We start from the raw sequence: 9,480 nt of genomic DNA on the forward strand, positions 1-9,480 counted from the left end.
GCTTGAGGTCCCCTCCAGACGCTGTTTGCCTAGGTATCAGCAGCAGAGGTTGCAGAAGATAGAATATTGCTGAACAACGAGTGTACCTGTCTGATTCTTACTTTGGAAGCTTCCTCTCGGGGGTGTACTCCACCCTGTGAGGTGTGGGGTGTCAGACTGCCCCTAGTGGGGGATGCCTCCCAGTTAGGCTATTCAGGGGTCAGGGACCCACTTGAGCAGGCAGTCTGTACCTTCTCAGATCTCAACCTCCGTGTGGGGAGATCCACTGCTCTCTTCAAAGCTGTCAGACAGAGTTGTTTGCGTCTGCAGAGGTTCCTGCTGCTTTTTTTGTTGTTGTTGTTTAGCTGTGCCCTGTCCCCAGAGGTGGAGTCTACAGAGACAGGCAGGTTTCCTTGAGCTGCTGTGAGCTCCACTCAGTTCAAGCTTCCCAGTGGCTTTGTTTACCTACTTAAGCCTCAGCAATGGCAGGCACCCTTCCCCCAGCCTCGCTGCTGCCTTGCGATTAGATCACAGACTGCTGTGCTAGCAATGAGGGAGGCTCTGTGGCCGTGGGACCCTCCCAGCCAGGTGTGGGATACAATCTCCTGGTGTGCCCATTTGCTCAAAGCGCAGTATTGGAGTGGGAGTCACCCGATTTTCCAGGTGTTGTTTGTCTCAGTTCCCTTGGCTAGGAAAAGGGACTCCCTTCCCCCTTGTGCTTCCCAGGTGAGGTGATGCCTTGCCCTGCTTCAGCTCTCACTGGTCGGGCTGCAGCAGCTGACCAGCACCGATTGTCCGTCACTCCCTAGTGTGATGACCCCAGTACCTCAGTTGAAAATGCAGAAATCACCCGTCTTCTGTGTCACTCGCGCTGGGAGTTGGAGACTGGAGCTGTTCCTATTCGGCCATCTTGCTCCAAAAAAAAGATCTAAAAGCTTCCAAATAGAATAAAAGTATGTCCTGTATAAATGATCGAGAATCAAAATGACATTAGAATTCCCAGAAGTAACACTAGAAGCTAGAACATAGTAGAGTAAAGCCTTCAAATTTTTGAAAGAAAGTGAATCAAACTTGTAAATCTGTAAGTAACTGAGTTATCAGCTGGGTATAAAGTTAAAGAAATAAAATTTAAGATATTAATGATCTTATGAGATAAATAACTTTGAGATATCTGCTGTAGTGTCTATAGTTAACAATACAGTGGTATGCACTTAAAAGTTGTTAAGAGAGCAGACCTCATGTTAAGTGCTCTTACCACAAAATAAATAAAATTAAGTTAAAAAGTAGAGGGACAAAAGGAAACATTGGAAGTGATAGATGTGCTTATTGCCTTGATTGTGGTGATGGTATCCAGGTGTATACATATGTCCAAATATACATTAAATATGTGCAGTTGGTTTTTATTTGAAGCAGTGAAATGAAGGGAAAAAGAGCATTGCATGGAGGGACAAATTATTCATAAATTCATGCAGCTGAAATGAATATGAGTCGTACATATATGTTGGGAGTGTGAGGGGCAGATGCAATGGGAAAACCAGGCTGATGAAAGAATAAGAGTTCCTTTGAGGCATTGTGGAAGATAGTTCAATGGGAGCCAGTTAACTGGGGGGCCTTGAAGGCTGAGTTGAAGAATTTGAAACAAGTACAAAAGGCAGGGGGGAGCCATTAACAACTATGACTCATGGTGAACCTTGCATGTCATTGAGCAGGGAAGTAGGAACACCAGTGAAGTATCTTTTTCACATGGCAGATGAGAGGTGGTGACAGTGATAGTGAGGCTGGGAAATCTCAAATGAACTAGAAATGAAGGATGAAAGAAAGTTATTGGGAAAAGCTCTTAAGAACTCTAGATGATAACTGCTAGGTGCTAGGCATCAGCCTATTACAGGAAGGTCACTTTCAAGTAAAGAGTAACATCAAAGAGCCTAGGGCTTGTCTTTATGATTCTGGAATGTCTGCATGAAAAGTAGAGTGTTATTGAATTGTTCAAATATTTCTGTGGACAAGCATTTAAGGAAGATTTGGGAGATGGGCAACATTACACACTTCTGATAACTGGTAGATTTATAATACTTATGTCAAAGGCCACCAGAAGAGAGAATACTTCATAGCTATAGAAGAGAAAATCCTTCCACATGCAGACAGAATCCTCAAATATGTCCTATGTTACCTAGCAAAGAAGTGATGCTGCAATTATTTCACTAGAAAAGTAGATGGGCAAGATCAATTCTTCAAAAGCTACCAGGTGGAATAAAATTGATTGCCAGTATAGTTTTAGACATGGTTATTTTTCAATAATGCTTATTTTATGACAAATAAGACAAAATTGATAATAATTATGGACCCATGCTGGTTTGACAACAACCAGATTTGAGGTTAGGCATACTTGAGTACAAAAAAAGGTGAACAACTAAAGTGAGATTTTTTTTTTCTTGATTTTGTACATTTATAGATGTTCAGTCAAAAAACCTAATTCAGGTATAAACTAGTGCTTCTTAAAGTACATTTTTTTGCTCTGGCCAAGTCAAAGCTTTTCTCCTGAAGTTACAGTCGTAATTCAATCAGACACAGTGTAATGACTAAATTAACATTTGGTGGGAATGTTAGGACTAGCATGTGAGTCCCCAGGGAAAATAACCCTCAGTTATTTATGGACCTAAGAGCAGGTGCTCAGTTTTATCTCCTCTGAAAGTCTGCCGTTTCAGCAATTTAGCATCTCTTGTCATCACAGCCGCAGGGAGTTGATTAGTGTGATATTGAGGAAAAAAAGAAGATGCCACCTACAGAATAATCAGTTCTATTTCTTTACTGGTAGGCAAGAGGGTAACTGCTACTTGTGCTACTTGTCCAGCTTCATGAAGGAGAGAGGACCAACTCACAATCGTTCTTTCTACCTGCCCTTTATCACACTCCTCTCTCCATGAGAACCAGAGAGAGTCTGGCTGGGTAAGCTGAAGCAGTCTGCTGCCTCAGGAGGAGTCTTTCTTACCTTGGGAAGTTTACAGCAGGAAGTTTACAGCAGGAAAGTGGAACTTTACAGCAGGAATTTACTTGGGAACTTTACAGCAGAAATGAACCTGAGAGTGGGCCACTGTGAAGGCCAGTTCTGATAGACATGTTTAACAGGGGAAGTCAGATATTCATATTGCCCCAACTTTCTCTCCTATGAACCCCTCTGTTGTTAAAGAATGCATCTAGTTCACTTTTTACATCACCCCAAAACCTTTCTTCTTGGGATTTATTTTTTTATTAAAAAAAAAACCTCAACATGATCATAGCATCCTTAAAATCAGGCAGGTGTATCACCTCACTTTTAGGATTAAAATCAAAATTATTGTCATGGCCTATACATGATTCAGCCACTGGCTGATACTCTGTGCAGCCTCATCCCCATCACTCCCTTTGTAGGTCACCCTGTTCTGCGCAGACAGCTTCTTTCTGTTACCCCAGTCCCCATGGTCCTTCCCACCCCAGTACCCTACGGGGGCTGTTTCCTCACTGGACAATGGCCTCCTCTCATTTCTACCTGGCTAATTCTTCCTCACCTTTTCAATCTGAGGTCATGCCACTTCCCACAGAGGACACATTTTACTGCCAAATTCAGATTAGAGTCTACTTAATATACCCTCTGATACACTGTAGTTTTCCTCCATGACACTTAGCAAAATTGTTGTGACATAATACTTATTTGGTAGGTGGGGTTTTTTGTTTGTTTTTAATATCCCTGTCTCCTACACAGATGTAAGATCCATGGGACAGCAACAGCATGTTCTCTGTTACCACCAAATCTCAGCATGGTGCTGATACATAATTAATGCTCACTAGGTATTTGGTAAATGTAGGACTTCACCAAATGCTTTTATCCCCCACCAGGACCTGAAAGAGTAGTAATATTGTTAGTATCCAACATTTTGCCACAAGTAATATGTATCTTAGTAGGACTTCTAGAAAAATGAGTTTAAAACATCATCTAAACAGTAAGATTTGCAAAGACTGTACTAGGACTGAGTCCTGACTTCAAAAGTCAGCTCTGGTCAGTTGCAGCATGCTCATGACTATAATCCCAGCAATTCGATAGGCCAAGGAGGGAGGACCCCTTAAGGCCAGGAGTTCAAGACCATCCTGGGCTACGTAGTGAGACCCTGTCTCTACCAACAGTTTTTTAAAAATATTATCCAGGCACAGTGGCATGTGTCTGTAGTCCCAGCTACTCAGCAGGCTGAGGCAGGAGGATTGCTTGAGCCCAGGAGTTTGAAGCTACAGTGAGCTATGATCACATCACTGCACCTTAGCCTAAGTGACAGGGTAAGACACTGTCTCAAAAAAGAAAAAACAAACAAACAAACAGTTCTGACAGCATTTCAGTGTTATGCATAGAATGCAAGGAATAAAATTACTGCTGTTGAGAGTAAAGGCTACTGAGTTTCAGTGAGGGGGTCAGGAAAGTTTTCGTGGAGCAGGTGAAGTTTTGATTAAAGCTTGAAAGATGACAAAGCTTAAAAAGGTATAAAAGGGATGATAGAGTAGAGGTTACTCTAAGCACGAAGGATGTCTGAAGTTAGGAAAGAAATTTTGCCCTGAGCACAAAGTTCCCATGGGGAGAACTAGGCAAACAACTGGAGCAGTTTGGGATGAGACTGCTGAGGACTTTTGATAGCATCCCAGGACTTCAGCATTGTGACTGCAGCCACCACAGGAAGAGGAATCAGGGTGCTAGTGGTCATATGGGCTGAGCAGCAGAGTTGATGCAATGGAAATGGATACTCAAGAAGGGATTGATTGACAGTTGGAGGCAGAGGCTGCACCAGATCAGGTGGGCAACTCTTCATTGGAGAACAGATGTGGGAAGAAAATGGGAAGGGATTAGAAGCCCAAGCTGATCTGATAGATCATTGGCAGCCTCTCGTGGAAGTGTCTGAAGAAATAGGAGTGCAGAAAAGGGAGTATGGAGGACTTGTTTGTCCACAGTTGAGGATGACTGAGCTGGCAAATGTAAGGCCACTGATGGGGCCTTTGGCCCTCGGTCCTTCCCTGCTCTGTAGCCGAAAGTTGCCCCCTCCACTTGCAGAGACCTGAAACTTCAGTAAAAACCAAAGACTGCAGCAACAGTCTAGTCTACCCACCTGCCATAATAATTAAAATTAATATGTTTCTAGGAGAGGGGGCCCAGAAGCTCAGGGCTCTAGCTGAAATAAATGTAGGTATATAATTTCTCACACATTATGCTTCATTTATTTTAGAGAAAAGAATACTAGAATCCAGAGAGGTCAAGTGATTCATCTAAGACTGTACAACTACTTATGAATGGATCAAAAACTACAATATATGTGTAATGTTTTAAGTTATGGTTTCAATGATGAGTCTTTTAAAATTCTGTTTAGTCTATATGCTAGCAGGTTTGGAAGGCTAGAAAGTGAATTCAAAACCATTCGTCATTGATGCCTTATATTTTCCCCTGTTTAATAGCATTCTATGTTGCTGCAATATCTATGATTTGCTTGATCAGTTCTATAGGTTAAGAACTAGTTGAAAGAGAGCAACAAGCAGTCATCATGGTTGGAAATAATCAATTCACCCCCTACCCTCCACCCCAACCTTTATTTGGGAACTCTATAAAGTCCTTTATTTCAAGATAATGACTTCTTAATGTTTCTCTGTTACCTTAATGATGAGTTTATAGGGGATAATAAATACTAATTGACTGAGGAGGAGAAAACCACTCTGAAAACCCAGTGCTGGAAAACAGTTATAAATAGGAGTCCAGTCTGGTCCAAAGGCCTGCTTCCCAGGGCCATGTACCTCAAGCAGACAATAGCAGCAGCAAATATAGTGTCAGTTAACCATCCCTCTTGATGACTGTGTGGGTTGAAGAATTACCTTGTGTGTGGAGAATAAGGAGCAAAGCTTGGGATGTTTCAAGAACTTCTGAATTTATTTTGAGTCATTTTCATGGCCTGAGATTAGGTTATTATTACAGGATAGTGTCCTGACATGAAGTCCCACCTCCAGTTTGCCACAATAGACAGCATGTGGTCAGGGACTAGCTCACAGGTCTTGTCACTCACAGGAGTGACAAGAAGGGGAAGGCCTCACTCAAGGGCCTCTATTTCCTGACATAGTACTACCAGCTCTGAGAGGACACCTGGGCCCTGAAGAAAATGGCAGTGGCATGCCATTTTTATTCTGCCTGTTTTTGTTCTGACTTCTCTTGTCAAAATCCCAGATAAGTCAAAGTGCTCTAGATTTGGAGTCATAAAACCTGGGTTTCCTGCCACTGGCCAGCTGTTACTTTTAGCAAGAGGTGCTCCTTCTGCAAAATGGGCATAACAATATCTACCTCAGATATCAATTGTAAGGATTTAATGAGATAATGGGTAAAGAATGCTTACTCTGGGACCAGCAGCCTATGAAAACTAGATGTCACTAGGGTCACTTTGATGACAAGGAAACTGATGCTTTGAGCAACTAGCAAGTGCAGCATCTTGAATTCAAACCCACACCTCTCAGACTCCTACATCCATAGCCTTCACTGATACCCTATATTGCCTCCCCTGACACTCAATAACATTGTTTAAAAACCTCCACTCTTCTCCCAAAGGAATAACATTTACTGCATTTTATTCTCAGCATTCAATGTAGTTCTTTTTTAAGGGGGAAAAAAATTAAATCACATTTATAAATGTTTCCAGCAGCATTCCTGATACCATTTTCGTATTCTAAAAGTGTCCTTCTTTCTACTTCTCTTTCCTTTCTCTGTCTCCCTGTCTTCTATCACCTAGTAACCTAGTACACTTAGTGCTTAAGCTATCATTACATCTCCATATTTCTACAGAATGTATAGACATTGTGGTGCCAGCAAAAGAGTAATTCAAAAATATTGAACAACTCTGATTCTATAGTAGAGGTTGTAATTTCGCAATTCATTTCCAAGCCTCATTCATGCCTTCAGATGGCACTTTAATACACATACAAATTCTATCACAGAAAATAAGTTTTCCAGTTTTTAAAGCACAATGGAGATAATCTCAAACACACTTTGTCTCCTTCAAGGTCTTCCTAGGGCTAGTGCGAAACCATCCTCCTAATTCCTTATAGGATAGCCTATAAGGAATTTTGTGTCTCCAGTAGAAATCTTGTGTCTGTAATTTTGTGCCTCCATTTTTTTTCTTTTGACTCCTCTGCCAAACTCAGATTTATGAAGAGCATAATGTTCCATTACCCGTCAAAGATTTAGGTGCATTAATTATCCTCCTTCTTCCACTGCTCTCATCAGCTTTTCACTTTCCAGGCCTCTATTGGTGCACTGCTGCTGCTGGTCAGAGCTTCAGGAAGGTTTCCACACACGGGGCGCCTGGAATACTTCAACAAACACAAATCAGATTTTTGACAACAACCAAATTGCTTCTTTCCAATGCTGAGTCACTGACATGGTACCAGAGGCATGTTTATAATGGCTTTTGGGTCCCATACTTCATAGGGGAAAGATTCATTTCAGCACACTTCTTTTCAAATTCATAGTTTAAAAAAACAAAACAAAACAAAAACCCTGCTCTTTTGGAATTTTGCCTTAAGAAAGTTGCTCATTTGTACTTCAGCTTATAAGAAAGATTGAAACAAATGTTGATTTATAATAAAACACATATAGACAAAAACTCTGAGCATAGGGAAAAACGTAAAGAATTATCTACCCCAAAATACTGTTTGTGAATGTTTTTGAAGGAGGAAGAGAACAAATGTAAGATAATCATAGCTTCACAAAAATACTGATTTCAGACCGAGAAAAAAATCACATGAATCATCTTGCTCAGATGCTTCATTTTATAAATGAGCAAATGAGGTCCTGAGAAGGTGACTGATTTAGCCAAGGCCACCTGGCCACTGAGTGACACTTATTTCAGAATAGTGCATCTGAATGCGAAACTACCACTGTGCTGTATTCTTTGGTTACTTACTATTTGAAAGCAATTGCCCTGGAAATACAATCCCTTGCTCTTACACGATTGCAAGGTTCCTTAAGCCTAACTGATTATTAGTACTAAAGGGATCACTTTAATACTATTAGAGTTAGCTAATGTTCAGGGGCTCACTACATTCTTCATCTCATGGATGCAAATCTTTTTTTTTTTTTTTTTTGAGACAGAGTTTCATTCTTATTGCCCAGGCTGGAGTGCAGTAGTGCAATTTTGGCTCACTGCAACCTCCACCTTCTGGTTTCAAGTGAGTCTCCTGCCTCAGCCTCCCTAGTAGCCGGGACTACAGGCGCCTGCCACCACGCCTGGCTAATTTTTGTATTTTTAGTAGAGACGGGCTTGCAACATGTTGGACAGGATGGTCTCAAATTCCTGACCTCGTGATCTGCCTGCCTTGGCCTCCCAAAGTGCTGGGATTACAGGCGTGAGCCACTGTGCCCAGCCAGATCCAAATCTTATCCAGGTGTATCTTGAGGTCTCTAGGTAATACTCATCCTTCAGTCTGTCAGCACCATTTTCCTTTTGTTATCTACTGACCTGATCCTCAAGGTCACTTCCAGGTGTCCTTGAACACTGCCACCACTCACTGTGCCCTCCGTTAGCGTACTGGTGGTTGGTTCCTCATTAAATACAAAACTACCTTCCTCCTCTCTAGGTCATAGGTGTACCTCTGTGACCTCAGGTTTCTAGTGTATCAATATCACACTTCTTTATCCCTCTTCTGACCCAGCTTTTCCTGCTTTCTTTTTACTTGGCAAACTCTATTACTGTGACTACAATGTAACTGTTTATAGGATTGAGCTCCATGGAGAGACTTCCTGAGTGTTCTGGAATTTCTTCAATTCCAGATTAACAGGAAAGAAAATCAAAATGACCCATCTTAAGTAGGATGTCTACTCCAGGTACAAAGGGATTCTATCATACAAAATATCTATAGGACACCTACCTCCAGGGAAAGAGAGTACATTTCAAAGAAGTGGAAATGGCCAGTATGCTGAGCAGCTATCAGATGGACTTGTTATCTGTGGCAACCTCAATTCTTGCCTCCTCAGAAGAAAGAATTTGACTGAAAGGCATAAGACCGAAGGAGAGACCAAAGCAAGTTTTAGAACAGGAATGAAATTTTATTAAAAAAACTTTAGGGCAGGAAGGAAAGAAAGTACACTTGGAGAGGGCCAAGTGGGCAACTTGAAAGACAGTGCGCAGTTGGACCTTTTAACTTGCGGTTTTATACCTCGGCATACTTCCGGGGTCTTGCTTTACTTCTACTCTGATTTTTCCTTTGGGGTGGGCTGTCTGCATGCACATACTTGAGCTCACTTTCCCAGCTCCTGAGATCTTATCAGGAAGCTGCTGATCACCAGTTTCAGGTGTTTCATCTGTTAGGAGCCTGCCTTTCCCTCCAACCAGCTGTAACCAATTATTATTTTAGCGAGACAGTTAACAACAGCCTGACTATCACCTGATAGTCGCCCGACATTCCTAATGTGTGCGTGTGGGGCGGGGGCAGCCCTCTCCTGCCCTGCTCATG

Source organism: Piliocolobus tephrosceles, chromosome 4 (assembly GCF_002776525.5).
Source record: "Piliocolobus tephrosceles isolate RC106 chromosome 4, ASM277652v3, whole genome shotgun sequence".
Lineage (NCBI taxonomy): Eukaryota > Metazoa > Chordata > Mammalia > Primates > Cercopithecidae > Piliocolobus > Piliocolobus tephrosceles.